This window comes from Theropithecus gelada, chromosome 6, assembly GCF_003255815.1.
Source record: "Theropithecus gelada isolate Dixy chromosome 6, Tgel_1.0, whole genome shotgun sequence".
In the NCBI taxonomy this organism is placed as follows: Eukaryota; Metazoa; Chordata; class Mammalia; order Primates; family Cercopithecidae; genus Theropithecus; species Theropithecus gelada.
In genome coordinates, this window is record NC_037673.1 from 69,470,995 (window position 1) to 69,490,613 (window position 19,619).

Genomic DNA, 19,619 nt, shown 5'->3' on the forward strand with positions numbered 1-19,619 from the left:
TGTGGTTGGATTTCACACACTCTAGGAAGAAAAAGACACAGGTAGCAGGAAACCGCTGCAAGAGCCATCAGGGAACTGGAGAGACGGGGTGGGAGTGAGGGGATTTTGGCTTCAGGAAGACAAGCATTAAGAGGGATTTATCTGCCTTCAAATATATGAAGTGTTGCTGTGCATAAGATGCAGACAGCCTGCTTTCCATCTCCTCCGAGAATAAGCCAAAAGCAGGCAGGCTTAGGAAGAAGAACTTCGAGTGGACAGAAAGAATTTTCTGAGGTTGAAGGTTTTAAGTCGCTGGAATGTCAAGGGAGAATTTTAAGCAAGAGTAGACACCTCTTTATTAAATTTGATTTAGATGGGCCCCTTCCTGGAGCCAGGCAAATGAACAAGATAGACTTAGGAGGTGCTCTCTGCTTTTTGAGTCTGCAAACTTGAAAAAGCAAGAAAAAAAATGTCCATTTGGGAAAAAAATTAACTCAAAGGAAAGAAACACCTCTCTGTTGATATATTTGTGCTCTTAGATAGGGAATCTGCCTGCATTTTTTATTTTATATTTTTAATTGAGTACCTATATGGACACTCTTTTGTGTTAAATTAAGGAGTGAGATTGGTTAGAACCTTTGCTTTTTAATCCCTCTGGTATTATCTAGGCTTTTTTTAAAATTTTTTTTAATTTGTTTTTTGAAACGGAGTCTTGTGCTGTTGCCCAGGCTGGAGTGCAGTGGCACAATCTTGGCTCACTGCAACCTCTGCCTCCCGGGTTCAAGCAATTCTCCTGCTTCAGCTTCTTGAGTAGCTGGGATTACAGGCACCCACCACCATGCCCAGCTAACTTTTTGTGTTTTTAATAGAGATAGGGTTTCACCATGTTGGCCAGGCTGGTCTCAAACTCCTGACCTCGTAATCTGCCCACCTCGGCCTTCTAAAGTGCTGGGACTACAGGCATGAGCCACTGCACCTGGCCTTATCTAGGCTTTTCAAATCCAATTTTTTTCACCTGCAGGACGACAAAAGTAGTACATATTTGTTTTCTATTGCAACATAACCAATCACAAACTTAGCAGCTTAAAATAGCATAGTTATTATCTCACAGTTTGCATAGGCCAGGAGTCTAGACATGACTTCTGGATCCTGTCCTCAGGATCTCACAAGGCTGCCATCGGAGTGCCAGTGGCCTGTGTTTCTTTCTGGAGTTTGGGATCCTCTTCCAGGCTTTCATGATTGTCAGCTGACTTCAGTTCCTTTCAGCTGGAGGACTGAGGTCCCTGCTCTATTGCTGGCTGCTAGCTGGGGAATGCTCTCAGCATCTGGATTCCTCGCAATTCCTGAGCCTTCTCACAACATAGCTGCTCATTTCTTCAAGGCCAGTGAGAGAATCTCTCCCTCTGTAATATGACCATGAGAGTGACATCCCACCGCCTTCTTCACGCTCCCTGTCGGCTAGAAGCCAGTTACAGTTTCTGCCTGCACTGAAGGGGAGGGACTGCTAGATGGCTGTGACTCGCTATGGCCATCCTAGGATGCTGCCTGGCACAGGTGGTTGGGAAGGCCGCCCAGCTGCCAGGGAGGGCTGGATCCAAAGGCTTCTACTTTATCTGGGATTCATCTGCTTAAATGAATTTAAATGCAGAAATGGAATTCCACATGGAATACAGAAAGTGTGAATGATCCCAGCTTTACACTCTAGTTGTGCCCTAAAGCTCCATTAGGCAGTCAGTTGTTGGAAGTGAAGTTAATGAAGGACTTTCTTTTTCTAGGTAATATAGCATAGAAGGTAGACCTTAGAGCCAGACTGCCTGGGTTCAAATCCTGACTGATACTGTGTAGTTTTGGGCAAGTCATTCAGCATCTCTGTGCCGTTTTCCTCATGTATTAATATCAATAGTGTTAATAATAGCACTTATTTCATGGAGTGGTAGTGAGGAAGAAATTAGTTAATATGTGTGAAGCGCCTAGAATAATGCCTGGCTCCTCTTAAACCCTGTCTATGTGCTCACTATGATCTGGGTTAGGACGGCAGGCATCACATACCATCCATACGCACGACATTCCCATGGGCATGCTTAGGATTCTGGGCATTTCTTGGCTTGTAGCTATGGCTCTGTTCCTTTCTCTTTCACTCAGGGCAGCATTTCAGAATGCTAAAAAAGAAAGTGACATTACTCTAGGGGTAAGTCTGAACGAGGACTGATTTTTAAAAATTAAATGATCTATAAATTTCAGTTCTCATAAGTAATAATAATGACAGCTGAATTTGAGCATTTACTGTATGTTTTCCAACATACATACATTCATAGACTTTCCAGTCTATGAAATGCTATGACATGAGCATCTCATTTGGTCTTTACAACACCTCATAAGTAGGTACTATTATTCCCTTTTTATAGAGATGGAGCCTGAGCTTATTTGCTTAACCCAGCTGGTCAGTGGTGAAGCCTTAGATGGAAAAATATGAAGCAGCTGTACTCCGGAACCCTCCGTCTTATGAGCTATTCTGTAGCATTTTCCCATTTTACTGCTGGCAACTCACCTTTCGACTTAAGTGCTGTAAAATTACCGTCAAGAAATGCTGATATAAATGACACAAAAGGGGAGAAAAACTGTGGGTTCTTATTTGTTTGCTTAGTTGCAGGGGGGCGGGCCTGTAATTGTAGACAGAGGGAAACAATTCAGGAGATATACATACTAGAGGAGCACCCGCTGGGTTTCAGGCAGTGTGCAATGTTTCTCACTCACCATTGTCTCACTTGATCCTCAGAAATACTGTGGAAGCCTGTTATTTTATTACCTTCCTTTTGCAGATGAAGACATTGATGCTCAAAAGTCGCTAGTGAGAAGCTCAGCCAAGAGTCAGATCCAAAGTCCTTCTGGCCCTGAAGCCTGCATTGTTTCCACTGCATGATGCTGTCTGAACGGTGAGCAATGGAAGAGAGAAGATACTAACATGGTGCAAATTATCCTGAGTAGGGAGAGAGAAGGCCCTGGGGGGCTGCAAGTGTCCTGGGCAGGCAGCAGGGAGCCCCATTAGCCCTGAGTAGCTTGGTTGCATTTCTGATGGGTTTGACATCAATGGGCTCTGCTGAGTCCCAATTTGGCCAGGTACCACCACTTGTAGCACAGGGCAGATCACTCCAATGCCTGCAGCATTCATTTCTCAATTTTCAAATAAAACTTGCCTTGTTTGAAGGACAAAGTGAGATAATTTTTGACGCACTGGGTAGATGCAATAACACTTTGCACTTTTCATTTAAACAGATACTTTTAAGTGTGAAGGTAGAGAGGAGAGGAAAAAGATCAGCTGTGGGTGGAGAGGGGGAGATGCTGTTGATGAGAAACAAGCAGTATCCATGAGATATTATTATGAGCCTTTGCAGAAGAACACAATCCAATCCTGGAGCCTCAGACGTCACTCCAGAATGCCATTGGAACATTTTCTCAGTTCACTTTTAGAACATAGACAATAAGTGAGTAAACAGAAAACTTCCTGATAAACAGAAGTATTTTAAACACTTGGTGGAGAAAAGAGCTCAGTGATTGGGTAACAATGAGTGGGTCACATTGTTAGTTTCCAAGGGCAAAAGCTGAGAAGAATGGATTAGGAATCATATGCCTGATTTAATTTCTGGCTCAACAACTTAGCTATAAAATTGGGTAGAGTCTCCTCGAGCCTCTGTTTTCTCCGTTCTAAGATGGAGATAACAACAACCTTGTAAGGTGTTTGAAGTGATTAAATTAGGCAGTGCTATGGTTTTGCTCTTTGTCCCTTCCGAAAATCATGTTGAAACTTAATCCCCAATGTGGCAGTAGTGAGAGGTACGGCCTTTAGGAGATGACTGGGCTGTGAGAGCTCTGCCCTCGTTTATGGATCAATCTATTCACGGGTTAATGGGTTATCATGAGAGTGGGACTTGTGGCTTTGCAAGAAGAGGAAGAGAAACCTGAGCAAAGATGCTCAGCCCCCTTGCCATGTGATGCCCTGCACCTCCTCGGGACTCTGCAGAGAGCCCCTCGACAGCAAGAAGGCTCTTACCAGATGAAGTCACTCAACCTTGAACTTCTCAACCTCCATAACTCTAAGACATAAATTTCTTTTTCTTTTTAAATAAATTTCCAGTTTCAAGTATTCTGTTATAAGCAACAGAAAACAGACTGAGATAGGAAGTGATTCAATTAGCACTGTGCGCGGCACCTATACAACGCTCATTAGTGATACCCGCTGCTGCTGTTTCTACTACTTCTGCTGAATTACTATTACAATAAGAATGAAGCCTGAAACAAAAACATGGTCACTTTAGAGTAATACTATTTAGAGAAGTTTTTCTGATTTGAGTCCCATCCTTGGATTCCAACATGCAGGAGACTAAGGAGTGGTGGGACCAGGCAGAAAGAGACATGCCCCAGATGTTTTGCTCAGATATGCTGGCACTGGAAACAGTGTGGTATGAAAAGATAATTTTGAGCTTCAGGAATAACTGGGTAATGACTTAAGAATCTATGTGCCTGTGCCGTCTCTCAGATCCTATGGAGGTTAACAATGATGACACCAGCCACGGAAGTGGGGTGGAGATGGGGGTGGAGGGTATCCTTTTCTCTACATATGTCAGTGGGCCTGCAAGAGGATTTGGCAGTGTGCTCAGGGGTTTAGGGCACAGATTCTGGAAGCAGGTTTGGTACATAGGTCCTTAGATAACTCATGTAGCCTTTCTTTGCCTTAACTTTCTCCTCTCTAAAATGGGGAGGAAAGGGTTGCAATACTGCTAACCACACAGACTTCTGTAGTGATTCAGCAAGGCAGCACACATATGAAGGCCTTAGCAATGCTAGACACACAGGAAGACCTCAAAAATATTAACTCTTATTATAGCTAACCCTGTTATTCAAAGGTAACAGATTCAGCAAAACCAAAATAGGCAAATAAAAAACTAGAAGGTATTAAATCTAGGTCTAGAATTGTGATGCCACTTCGTGAGTGTCCCTGCCAACCTGTCTTTCTTGGAGCTAAGAATTCTCTTCACATTCAGTCATGCATATCTGTCCATATTGTCATTGAAACACATATTATTATAAAAGTGTATCCAGAAAAGGTAATTTTAAGGTGCTCACATTTTCTATCTCCTGGCAGTGGAAGAACTTTGACTTTAGGGAAAATTTTAGGATGTTGGGAAGGTCAATTACTCTTTTAAGACCATATTATCATTACAAAAGGGTCCCATCTGACCAACCAAGAATCACAGTAAGTGAAGCACATTCACCGAGAGCTGGAAAAGTATTCATTTCTGATCCTTGTAGACTCCTAAGTGTTCTAAATACAATGTATAGCTGAAAACGAAGTTTAAAAGCTGATTTCAGAAGAAACCATTAGGTATATCCTGAAAGAAATCAATTGATTTCACCTATTTGGGAAAACATTTCAGCACAGAGAAGCCTAAAACAGAATGGTTGGCCTTTTACAAAAAGCTCGTTTTGCAGGAGTCAGAAGGAGAAGCAGAAAGGCGCGTCTGCCAATGGCTTGAGATAAGTCTTAGGGAGAACTACAGGCAGCCTGAACCTCATAAAGAGCTTATATAGAAAGAGAAATGAATATGATTATCCCTGGCTTTCAAGACAGTGCAACAAACCAAGCTGGTAGACTGGTTTCTTTCTCTTCAGGCCTGAGAGTAGAGGGCATGACCCCTTCTCCATGTCTCCCCATCTTTCCATTGCCCACCCCAATTTGAGCAGGCACAAGATTGCCTATGAAAAGTGTCATCAAAGCTTGAAAGACTCACCAGAGACCACCAGTTTCTGACCTCTGGTCAAACACTCCAGTGTGTGATGTGCCTGTTTCCCATGGACTATCCACATTCCCAGTTGGGTTTGTGGATAGCAGAGTTGGGTTTGCCTCAACTCCACACTCGTCAAATGGTTATCTCACAGGAAAAACCAGTCAAGAGATATATATTTTGGGAGGCTATTCTCCCAGGGGATTTAAGACCATACAACCAGGCTCCCAAAACAGTTCAAGAAGAAAGTCACCCTGGAGTGGTATTGTTGGATTACTAATATGTCTACTGTTACCCAGTGGCACTCTTTTTTTTTTTTTTTTTTTTTTTTTGAGACGGAGTCCCGCTCTGTCTCCCAGGCTGGAGTGCAGTGGCATGATCTTGGCTCACTGTAGCCTCCGCCTCCCAGGTTCAAGCAATTCTCCTGCCTCAGCCTCCTGAGTAGCTGGAACTGCAGACTCATGCTACCATGCCCGGCTTTATTTATTTATTTTTTGTATTTTTGGTAGAGACAGGGTTTCACCATGTTGGCCAAGCTGTTCTTGATCTCTAACCTCATGATCCGCCTGCCTCGGCCTCCCAAAGTGCTGGGATTACAGGCGTGAGCCACTGCGCCAAGCCTTTTTTTTTTTTTTTTTTTTTGAAATTTAAAGCCATAGTAGTCCTTAAGAAACCTCCCATTTAGAAAAAAATGTTGAAAATGTGGAGAGGGACTAGAACACAAAGGACTCATGGAGGGACTGGGAAGGACATATCTGAAGCAGTAACTCACAGCATGAAGGTGCCGGGCCAGGTCTGGAGAGATGCCCGGCCCAGAGTGAGAGAGCAGCACACAGCAGGCCCCCAAATAGGTCAGCTCCAGTGGCCATGCCCTCCACCAGCAGCCAGCTCATAAGGTTTTCTCTGTCCCTTCTCTTCCTCCTTTTATCCCTGGCTCCCATCCAACCCAACCCTACTGGAAAGATGAATAAAAAAGTTAAAAGGAAAAAGAAAAGGTATATCAATTAGAAATGTGTTCAGCTGTGAGTAACTAAAAGCCCACTTTATAGTGGCTTAAAGAGGGGTCCATTTTTCTCAAAGCATAACAAGTTTGGATATTTCCTAACTTTTGTCAGTGGCTTGGTCCTGGCTAAGGTCTTTGTGATTCCCTTGGCTTTCCTGACATGCCTCGTGGTCACAAAGTGGCTGCTGTAGTTCTAGCTATCAAGTCTGTCTTCAAGGCACAGGAAATGGGAAGGGGATATGTTGGGGGCTGCACCGGGGGTGGTGGAGAATGAAAGAACACACACAAAGACAAAGACACACAGAGAACATGGCGGCCGCACTCAGAGCCTCCGCCTCACTTTATTTATACTCCATAAACCTCACGTCAGCAGAAAGAATGCAATGCAAAACAAACTTTCTTTTCCCACATGTAACCTTCTACTCAGTACCTTGTTTCTATATTCTTTCTTATTTACCCGCCTTCTTGGCGCCTACGGGAGTTCATTAAAAGTTCAGTTGGAGATACTGTCCTTGAGCCCTATCTATTCTCAGCATACTGTTTTCAAAGGCCCCTGCAGGGATAGGCAGGGACCAATCCCTATTTGCAACATAGCAAAACTTTCCAAAAATGACCAGATTTCTGCTTATGTCACACACTCCAGTATAAAATCCCATCACTTTCTTGGCCACCAGTGAGGCTGGGAGAATGGTGGCAAGGCAGAAGAGAATGGATATTAGAGTCAATCAGTCAATAATGTTTACCACAAGAGGCAATGCGGAATCTATTCAAAATGAGAGAACGCTCCCAAGATATTTCTGGACTGCATCCTGGTTGATTCTGATAATCATCCAGACTAGGCAGCCACTGGCCTACATAGGAATCTCTGCATTCCCAGCAAACTGTTGGGGATTAATCCTGTAGACAGTGAGTACTTGAAAATTAGAACATCTGACCTTTTTAATCTTTCCTGGAAGGAAGGAATGAAGTGAGCTAGTGGTGTGCATACGCTGTTCTGCAAGGTGATAGCATCTGGGGACCGGAGAAAGAGCCATTATCCTTTTATAGGAGGCTGTAAGACAATAGAAACTGAACTTGTTAACCAATACATAGATGAGAAACCTTGGGGCAAAGGCCTTCCATTTGGTAAAAATCAGAAATGAGCAGGAGGGACTCACCCTGAAACTCTCAAATATGCAGAATTGGAGAGTGAGTTAGGTCTCAGCGTGCACATAGCTGGACATTAGTCTCCATTTTAGGGCAGATGGTAACAGTCCTTCCCTCTTCATGTGGCTCCTGTATGCCGAGTGCAGGCACTTCACTTGGTTATAAGAAGCTTTAAGCTGCACCCAGATGCTTTCCCTTTCCCTTTCCTGTCTCTGGAACAGATGGAGTTAAACTCTAGGCGGATTCCTTGCCCAGAGCACATGGTCCTCTCCTTGTTTCTGCTGATGAGAGCTTTGTTACCAAAGATCTGAGCTCTAAGCCCTCCTCAAAAGCAACAGCTCAGGGAGGTGCTGACCAAAGCCCGTGGCTCATATTTTAATACAGTGTCTTCTGGGGAGCTGGGAGGAACTATATGCAAATGAGCCGAGGACTTCCATTGCCTCTTGTTCTGGAAGAAGAATTCTGTTGGCTCAGAAGGGGAGCCCCAACTTTCAAAGCCATTTTTCCCCCACATATATTGACTTTTCCATAGTGTCAACTGTCATTTACCAGGTATGTATCCACCTGCTTCATTGTCCCTTGGGTGAGTGAAGACATTACCACTTGTGAATTGCTCCCCAGGCACTGGACCAAACTCAACACATTAATTTTCTTACTAGCCTCAGTAGTGGCTTGCCTAAAGAAGACTTTATGATCACTCCCCTATTTTGAAGGTCAGCACATTGAGGTTCAGAGTGGTGAAATGACTTGAACTTCCTATGGAGAGTAAATGGGAAACGTCAGAGGAATGATTTGAACCCTGGTCTGTCCACCTTCAGTGCCCATACTTTGTCCTCCATTCCTTGAAGCACAAATCATGAATCAGGTGAAGAAAGATATTTTAAGAGCTATGAAGATTGCTGGTATTCTCAAAGACAAGAGCTCTTTGGTCACATCTGAGTCTAGTTTGGGTTGTTGCTGTTCAAACTTATTTGATTGTAAAACTATAGATGTAAATTGTTTTGCAAAACACTTAGTGCTGCAGATGATGAGTGCCTAGACATAAGCATCTGCTGCTGGGTTTTGCTTTCAGAAGACAATGAGAGAAAAATACCAATTTATCAAACCTGTTAGCGTAAGATTATTGTAATCATGAACCATTTTGGTTTATAAAAGTATTTCCTTTAATAGGCATAGGCATTAGCAGCCCCATCCACCAATTGTCAACTTGATGTCTACTCAGAGCAGTACTTCTACACCCTGCCGCCTCCTGCCAGCTGCTGGGGTCCCTGCTCCCCGCTCAGGAGCTCACTGTGGAATGGATCTGAAGGTGCAGCCTGGTCATTGAGAGTTTCAAAAGCTCCCCACATGGTCCTAACATGCAGCCAGAATTCAGAACTATTGATTTAGATTGGTAGTGAGAATAGGAGAGTAGGGAAGAAGAAACCCACAGTCTAAAGGGTTAAGGAAGCTCTTAGAGTGACCAACCCATTCCACTTTGCCAGGGATTATTCTGAATTGAAAACTGAAAATCCTGTGTTTTTTGAAACCCCTCAGTCCCAGGCAAACCAGGATAGCTGGTGACCCCAGTACATTTCCGGGTGTTAGGTAAAGACAAAGGCTCTCAAATGACAATCTTTGTCTATGGGAAATAGACAAAACCTCTCTTTACACAACGGTTTAAAACCACATGGTTCTTACATGGAAATAAACAATCTCATTCCATTTGAATTCTAGCGAAACAAACATATACCTTTGCTCTTCTGATCTGCGTTCCCTTTGCATTGCACTGTGGTGCAGGGCATAGCTAACATCCATACAAATTCTAGCACCAATCTGGATTGGTGGATTTATTACAGGGCCCTGTTATTTGAGAAAAGACTTGGCTGATAGCACTGTTGTTTTTCTTCTGTTGTCTTTTGCTAAATCCCAACACCTGAAGATTATCAGGCTTCTTTGAAGCATCCTGTGATTCTGATTCCAATCAAGTTACAAGGGATGTGAGATAAATCTGAACTTACCCAAATTAATGTGTAACTTTGAGAAGCACCCCACCCCCTTGCAAGCATCTTGACTGGATTTCATGGAATCTCATTTGATTCTGACTTCCCACGGGCTCCTGAATCCAACCATGGAAAGAGGGAGGCAGTCATTCCTGCTCACTGAGCATGTTTGGCAGCTTTTGTAGTAAACACCAAGGAGACTGGCCTTTGCTCTGACATGTCTCAGGTACTGAATCCAAAGTACAGGTTTCTGGTGGGCTCTGCCTGCCCAGTCTTAGGGCTGGTTTTTCGAAGGCCTGGATATTGGCAAGTGACCTGCATTTACAGATTAGAATGGCTACCCTGGAAATCAACATGATGCCCGCAAAAAAAATCCACATTTGGAAACACGTGACAGAGGAATTCCAGGGTGCTCCCTGGTGAGCCACCCCATGCATTGAGGGATCCCTCCGGACTAGCCATCATGCCAGGCCAGCACAGACATGACTGCTCTTCATCCTCACAAGAAAGGTGAGAAGTCGATAGTACTACCCTTGTTTTCTAGATGAGGAAGCAGGCTTGATGAGAATAAGCTGGTAAGTGACAGAGATGAGAGACGAGAGGATCCGATTTGCCTGTCACCAGGGCTACTGCCATGGCCCCAAGGGCACATCCTCTAAAAGCATCAGGGAGAAAAGGCTGGAAATGCAGTACATGTAACAGATAACATTGAGATAGAAAAAGAATTTTAAAATGTCAAAAGTATAGCGTAATGATTAAATGCCTGGACTTGGAACCAGACTTCTTCTGACTCTTGTTTCCACTTATTTGTGAAATGGGTTTAAACGAGTTGATATAGTTAGAAGAATATTAAGACCAATAAGCACTCTCTGTGGTAGCTGTGTTCTTCTTATTCTTATTGCCCTCATTATTATTATGATGGCTTTCTTAAGTGTCTTTGATGAGGACACACCTTGAGCTCCTTGGGCTATGATACCGCTGGGATTAAGAGGATCTTGGAAGAAGAAGCAGGGCACACTCTGTTTCCCATCACATCATGGCACACTTGCTTTCTTTATTTTTTTTGAAAAAGGGAAAAGGATTCCCGGATCCCAAACTCTGCTAATTCTCATTCAAGAAACACTGAAGACAGGGCTGTGTTCAATGCTCACAGTTGATGCTGAATAATTTGCAACTGGACAACATTTTCCACCCCATTCCTGGGTCCAGGTTCACTTTCTATTCAGCAGAACCACGGTGGATTCTGAAGAAACACACTGATTACAGACATAAATAGGCCACCCTGAGCCATCTGGGTCTATTTTTCCCATTTCGGGAATCCCTCCACTGGAGATTCTCTACTAGCATTTGAATGACCCCAGTGCTGGGGCACTCCTGATCTTGAGACAAAGTCTGTGTGACTCCCCACTAGCTCTATTACAAATTCTTTCTCTGAGCTAATCTGAAATCTGCTTCCCTCTAACAACATCTACAAATGGACACTCATCCTGCCTTCTTGTCTACATGGAGTACCACCCCACCCTCTCCCACAAGAGGGAGGTATCACCTAAGTACAGTTTCGGTAGTTGGCAATTTATTCCTTTCCAAAATCTGTTTTCTGAGAGAAAGTGCTCCAATCCTTGAAGACTAGTCTTAGTATTATGCTAGAAACAAAGTACTTTCTGTGTGGATTGTTTTTTGGACCCAAACAATCAGCATTGCTTAACAGTTTTGTGCAAACATGTTCTAGTGGGCATAAGTATGAGATTTGGTCATTTCAGCCCAAGGCCAAGTTTCAGGCTTACAATTGAATCACTAGTTCTTAATCACCTTTAGCACCTGCCTTGTTTTGTTTCCTATATATGGAATATTTTATCTCTTCTGATATCAGTGGGACCTGATCATCTTTGACTATTTCTATTTTCAGGGTAGAATTTTTATTTCCAGTCCAATGCCTTTGTCTGAAACATGGAGAACATTCTCTGTGTAGGAATCTGCAGGGCCACTGCTTTCTAGGGCTGGAATTAGTTGTGAGAGGACATTTGCTATGTTTTTTCAAACGGGCTATCCCACGTTCACGCTAATAAAAACTTTCCACTCTGTAGTCAGTTCCGTTTTGGAGTTCAAAGTGCTTTATAGTCATAGCCTAATTATATCATTTTTATTATGCTGGTTAAGTATGAGTGCTGTGCTATATTATTATCACCACTTTATGGAGAGGAAACTGCGGGAAGCCCTCAGCATGGGAAAGAAAGAGGAGTTGGAAATCTGGACCCATGCCCCTGCTCTGGCTGCTCCTCACATTGGCCGTGTCCTCCTCCCATTCCCCACGATGTCACCCATTCTTCAAGTCCACTTCATTGGACTTGAAGCATGACTCTAGAAGAGGCTATTTAGAAGAAAATTCACAGATCTTAAAATCCTATACATGTGTACAGTTATATTTGTATACACATATTAATACACAAAAAAAGTCTGGAAGAAGACAAATCAAACATCTTCCTCAACTTTACAGAGATTTTCTCTTCCAACCACTTGCATTCCATATGACTCTAGATTCGGTTCAGGCCTTTGTTTTCTAGGTAGGTGTCCTGGGGCATTTTGATTCACCCTAATTTATTTCAGTTGTTTATATTTTATCCCTAAAATATGGAAAAGAAGTTCCTTAAGCCAAGGGGCTAGGTAATTTCTTTTGTGGCCCAAATAGTTCTTGTAGTGTAGTGCGGAGAGGGTACATAGTATTGGTTCAACAAAATCTTAGATCTCTTCCAATGATGTAGATGACAGGATATGCCCTACAGGAATGATGGATGATTCATGCCTAGAATGTGGACCTGGGAAGAAAAAGACTCAACCACTCAACCAAATAACACAATAATTGAGTATTCACCGTATGCAGGACATTGAGTTGTGATGTGAGGAGGATGCAAAGAAAGGCAAGATTCTGCCTCTGCCTTCAGGAATTTCCAGTCTCATTGTCTCAGTCTGGGCTGCTATCATAAACTGGGTGGCTTGTAAATAACAGGCATTTGTTGCTTACAGTTCTAGAGGCTGGGAAGTCCAAGATCAAGGCATCAGCAGATTCAATGTCTGGTGAGGGCCTGTTCCTATCTTCTTGCTATCTCTTCACATGGTAGAAGAGACAAACAAGCTCCCTTGAGCTTCTTATACAAAGGCACTAATCTCATTCATGAGGCTCCAGTCTCATGACCATGTCACCTCCTAAAAGCTCCACCTCCTAATACTCTTATTGCGTGGAGAATTAGGTTTCAACATACAAGGTTGAAGGGGACACAAACACTCAGACAATAGCACTCACTGAAGGGGTAAGAACCATATTGTTGGGTGACTGATAGCATAGGATTCACAGCATGGTGATATGGCTTTGAATCCCTGCTCTGCCACTTGTGTGTGGCCTTGAGCAGGTTGTCTAAACTGTTTGAGCTTGTGAATTTTCTTTTGTACAATGATAATAATAATGTCTGGATGACAAATGAGATGTCTATAAAAGCATTTGGCACAGTGGTTCATACAGGGTTATGAATCAAATAGTAGCTATTTTAACATTATTATTAGATGGCTGGTGATTCTAGGTAAAGTCAAAAAATGGCTCAGCAGAAAAGATATGTGGGAGTTCAAAAGAGTGGCCAAGGAGCCATATGATGGAGGAGGAACCTACAATTAACCTTGAAAGATAACAGTTGGGTTTTGAAAAATAGGAAGGGGAGAAGGTCTAGGGAAATGTGTGATTCAAACCCAGGGGTGGGAAAAAGGATGGGCTTGGATGGATGAAATAGAAGGTTCTCATGGAGAAATTCTGGTAGACAGTAGTAAGAAAAATGACAGCCATGCTACTGCTACGAATCATGGTAAATTCTTTCCTTTAATAACATGATGACATAAGAATTATCATGGCCATTTTACAGATTACGAAGCTGAAGTTTTGAGACAAGCTGCAAAGTTAGTTGTAAACAAATACAGAGGCCTTGGTTGGTGTTGGTGAGGATGGGTCCTCTCATGTGAGGTTGGTAGAGGATAAATTGGACACAGGCTTTTGAGAGCACTTAGACAGCATTTAGTAAAATTGTTAATTTTACATCAAAATATTGACCCTGGAGAAACATTTGCATATGTAATCAAAAAGGCATGAAGAAGAATGTTCACTGAACACTCCAAAAACTTGGATACGACTCACATGTCTACAAATGATAGAGTACTTAAGCATTGTAAGTACTGGCATATCCATATTGTGGTAGGTTACTTAATACTTTAGTATAACATAACTGACATGTAACAAGCTCTAGAAGAGGTTATTTAGAAAAAAAGAAAAGTCACAGGTCTTTAAAATCCTATACATGTGTACACACATACACTTTTTTTTTTTTTTTTTTTTTTAAAGACAGAGTTTCGCTCTTTCACCCAGGCTAGAGCTCACTGCAACTTCCACCCGCTGGGTTCAAGCGATTCTCTGGCCTCAACCTCCCAAGTGGCTGTGATTATATGTACCCCCCACCATGCCTAGCTAATTTTTGTATTTTTAGTAGAGACAGGGGTTTCACCATGTTGGCCAGGCTGGTCTCAAACTCCTGGCCTTAGGTGATCTGTATATACATATTAATACACAAAAAAAGTCTGGAAGAAGACAAATCAAACATTTAACAGTTATTATCTTTGAGAAGGGAGGGATATATTAGGGGGAGCATATATTAAGGAGGATTTGAATTTTAGTCTACATACTTTTGTATTGTTTACAAAGAAAATACATTCAGCTACTACTCAAATTCAGCAACTAAAATTAAAAAATATGTATGCTACATCAGTACTGTAAAACACTATGTGGTCATTAATATGTTATGCTGTAAGATACAATTTTTGATTTGGAAATTTTCCCATTAAGTAGAAAAAACAACCCACCAAATTTCAGAGCAATATGAACAGTATATATATATTGCTTTATAAAAGTTATCACATGTATAGCACACACATACAGATATTAGGGAAAAACACACACTAAATGGTAGTTATTTTTGAATGGTGAGATGATAGTGCCTTTTCTTTTCCTCTTTATACTTGTAAGTTAACTTTTTCCACAGGGTTGATGTGTAACAAACCACTCCAAAACATAGTGCCTTAAAACAACAGCCATTTTTTTTCTCATTCATGACCATATGTCTATGGGGTCAGCTGTTTTAGGTTGAGCTCAGCTCAGCTAAGATTGGCTTCCAACTGTAGTTTGGGTCCAGGTCTGCTCTCTGTATCACATCTTCCTTGGACCAGCAGGCTAAGCAGGGTGTGTTCTTTTCTTGGCAATGACAGACGTGCAAAGGGGCAAGTGGGAACCTGTGCTATCTCTTAAGGTTTGATTTGAGGTTAGTACACTGCCCTTTCTGCTCCCATGTCCTAAATCAGCGGGGGAGAAAAATAGACTTTATTTCTAGTGGAAGGGTCTGTAAAGCCACATGGCAAAGGGCATGGATATAGGAAGTGGTGAAATCTGGAAACTATCATGTAATCTAACACAACTTAAATGTGTTTTCTAATTTACCCCACTGTGCATGTATGTCACTTGTGGAATAATAATCTTATTATTTAATATGTGGTTCTTCATGTTACCAAAAAGGGGTCCTGATCCAGACTCCCAGAAGGTTCTTGGATCTTGTGCAAGAAAGAATTCAGGTCAAGTCCATAGAATAAAGTAAAAGCAAGTTTATTTGGAAAGCAGGGAATAAAAGTATGACTATTCCATAGACAGGGCAGCCTAGAGGGCTGCTGGTTGCCCATTTTTATGATTATTTCTTGATAATATGTTAAACAAGAGGTGGATTATTCATGCCTCCCCTTTTCAGACCATATTGGGTAACTTCCTGACTTTGCCATGGCATTTGTAAACTGTCATCGTGCTGGTAGGAGTGTAGCAGTGAGGGTGACCAGAACCATCTTGGTTTTGGTGGATTTTAGCCAGTTTCGTTACTGCAAGCTGTTTTATCGGCAAGGTCTTTATGACCTGTATTTTGTGCTGACCTCCTATCTCATCGTGTGACTTAGAATGCCTAATTGTCGGTGAATGTAGCCCAGTAGGTCTCAGCCTTATTTTACCCAGACCCTACTCAAGATGGAGTTGCTCTGGTTCAAATGCCTGACTCAGAAAGATGAGCAGTAAAATAAAGAGTCGGGAGCAGTGGTGCTTTGCTTAGTTCTTCTCTGGCTGAGATCTACAGCATATTTACTGGCTATGTGGATTATCTCTAATCTCATCCTGCCAGTTTCTACCAGTGTCCTTAGGACACTCCCAGGAAGAACTTGCCTTCTGATTTGAGCAATCTTGCAGGCCTTATCTTATCAAATTCCCTGAGTAAGAAGAGTTCCTGTACCTTGAGAGAATGACATGGAATGCTGCATGATTTTACAAGGAATACAAAACTGAAAGCAAGAGCGGCTGCTAGTCACTGTATTCCAAAATGGGCAGACACCAAAGTCACCAGAGGTCCTTTTGTACCTTTCTGCAAATCTCAAATGGGGCAATGAAGCATACATCCAACTGGGCTAGCAATGGTGAGCAAGCAGGGCAGCCAATATGTCCTTATCTCAAGGAACCCAGCAGTGACAATAATTCATTATCTTAGGACCTTTCTTCTGACTTTTCCCAACCAAAGTCTTATCACAACCAAAGCACCAAATCACAGTCATGAGAGATTATTTCAATGCTGACCACCTTGCATGACCGTGTACCCTGACAACAAAAGACAATGATACTTTTGGAGAATGCGCTTGGGACAGAAATCACTCCCTTCTCCCTGATGACTCCCCTCTGTCTTCCCCAAGCTAAACTTCCGGTTTCAATACTGTGGTTCAGTTCTCCTGAGAAAAGCCAACAGACCTTTTCAGGTATGCAGTAAATCTTCCACCAGTGTATTTTAAAACCCTTAAAAGAAAGACATTTAACCCTCTCTCTGGGCTGCTGGAGTGTGTGTATGTGTGTGTGTGTGTGAAAATTTTTCCTGATGCAAATATTTATGGACTTTTTAACCTTCATTCTAATCTTAGTTATGCCTTGCCCAAGCTCTTTTAACTGCTTTAATCTTTCTCATAAATCACTCTATGCCTCTTCCTTTTTCACCCTAACCTATCAGCCTCGTTCTTGTTTCTCAGGTGCCTAGAGTGGAAGTCACAATTGTCCAGATCTGCCCCCAGATTGTCTGGGTCTCACATGGTTTAGTCTGAATTAGGTATAAATCTGAAAGCTTCAGGAACAGGATTTTCTGCTACTACTTTAAACACATTCAAGTACCCACTTAACTCAAAATGGACAACATTTCCATTGGAGTGGTCAAGCAGCAAGGAAAATACCCTCCAGGCTTTTCCACACAGAAGCTTCGCTAGGTTTTAACATCTGGGGAACTTGACTGCAGTGGGCTGGGGTATGAGGGGATTATGTCCCTGTGGTGACTGAGGGAGAGGGCATGTGACAAACGCATCACGTTTTTCAGTTTGTCCCATGAGCTGCCCACTGGTGATTTAATCACACATTTCATGCAAGTTCACATCTCATTAACTGCGTATCAATAGCTTAAAATCTTTATGAGAGGGTACCATTTACCCCTTCCCTTTACCCCACCTCCTTTCTGCCTCCTGTAACTAAGCTTCTGGTTCAGTTCCCCTGAGAGGAGTTCCTAGGTCCTTTCGGAGTGCGAGCCATGCCTGTCCTAACTACCCATCGTCCCTTTACGGGTGGTATAAGCCATGTCCTGGGTGTGTTTTCCTAAGCTGGGGAAGAGGTCCTCAAACTCCGTCTGTGGCCCTGCTCAGTTTTGAGTAATATACCTTTCAGAGAAATTCAAGATGGTAGAAGAGAGTGAGAGGCAGCAATGGGCTATCGCAGCCTTACTGCTAGCCTGACAAGGAGCCATTAGGGGACCTTCCAAAGTGGGAAGTGATTCTGCTGACAAGAATGAATGAGCCACACCTGAGCCAATGTTTCTTCATAAACCACAGAGAGCTAAAAGGATGTCTGGAATCTGAAAAAAGAATTGAGAAATAATATGTAGGAGAGGCCAATATTTTAACGAGTGCATTCTGAACTCTGAAATGGGTCACCTAGAGAAAGTTCTTTGATTCTCTGATATTGGATGACAACATTTTGGGGGGTATCAACTTCTTTCTCATGATAGATCATGTCAATAAAGTGACCTTGGGAAGCTATTTAATTATTTATATTTTAGTTAAAGCTAAGGCAAAGTCCTATAATGAGAAAAATGCAAACATTTATTCTAATTATTTGAAGAGGAAGCATTTTTTTTTTAAACAACCAAGTGGTAATTTTACTAAGAAGGGCCATCTTTCCGGGCAGAGATTATGGAAGTAGACATACCAGGCAGACTGGGGAGTGGAGCACATCAGGTATTATTGAAATGGGAGTGCTCCCTGAGCCCCTTGCAAGACATGAGACAGGGATGTGGCTCGTTTGAGCTGTGCTCAAACCCCTTATGGGAGCGGGGAGCACACAGACAGGCAGGTGCAGGAACTGGGGTGAGCGTTTTTGGGCTCCAGCCCTGTGGTAGAGTCTAGGGATGTGTTACAGTTAATGCTCTTTTAGCAGTTGTTGTCCACAGATGGCTAAGTGTTAAACCAGCTCAGGGGAGAGTCAGGGTGACAGTTATTTACACCCTGCCCTCTTGGTACCCGGGTCCTTGTCTGGTGTCTAGGAAGTATCGGGTCACTCGAACTTGAAGGATGGTGAATGCAGGGATTTTATTGAGTGATGGAGGTGGCTCTCAGCAGGATGGATAAGGAGCTGGAAAGAGGATGGAGTAGGAAGACGATCTTCTCCTGGAGTTTGGCCATCCCACAGCCGAACTCCTCTCGACGTTCAGACGCTCTTTCTCTTCTCTTTTTCTCTGCCATGCCACTCTGTGGCTCTTCTGATCTTCTGTTTTTGGAGCCTGGGGTTTGGGGTTTATATGAGTACAGGATAGCGGAGCATGAAAACAGGAATGAATGCCTGTTCCCATTTAGGGCCAAGGGTTTCCAGGCTTCAGGGTGGGGGCCTTTGCTGGGGAACCACCCTCTTCTACCCAGTATTTCCCTGCCTCTTGTCTATATCATTATTGGGAATGACATAACTAAAATGCTGGCAAAATTGAGATTTCAGAGGGACAAGAAATAGACAGGGTTTACAATATCGTTGAAGGATTGAGGTCTTAGGGATAAATAGAGGTTAAAGTCTGTTGATCCCTTCCAATGTTCCATACCAGATTTCCTGGAGGAACAATATATATTTATTTGTAAGTCCCATCTTTAGTCCTGCAATAATTTTTAGCATTTGTGTGAGGTTGATTTCAGACAAGGCAATACTTGGGCAAGTTACAGTACAGCATCTCTGAAAGTGTGTTTTGAGGAATGCAAATACTATAGAATATCATTAAATATAATAGATTCTGTGGTCAAATGAACTTCAAAACATTGATTTAAACTATGTTAAAAAGCTTTTGTTGCTGCATGTCTTCTCAGAGCCTTTGAAACGCTGAGGTTCATTGTAAATCTCCAGGTAGAAGTGGAAGTGGGAGGGGATGAATAGAATATAGTGCATATATGATTCCAACATTTCTCTTACCATAAAACCTCCTTCTGCTCTCCTTCCCTGGAAAATCTTTTAGAAGTTGTGTTTCATGAAATATTCTGTGGTCTACATGGTCAAAGTAGAAAAAGCCAATGACGACTGGGTATTAGCTTGTCAGGGCTCCCGTTCTGGTT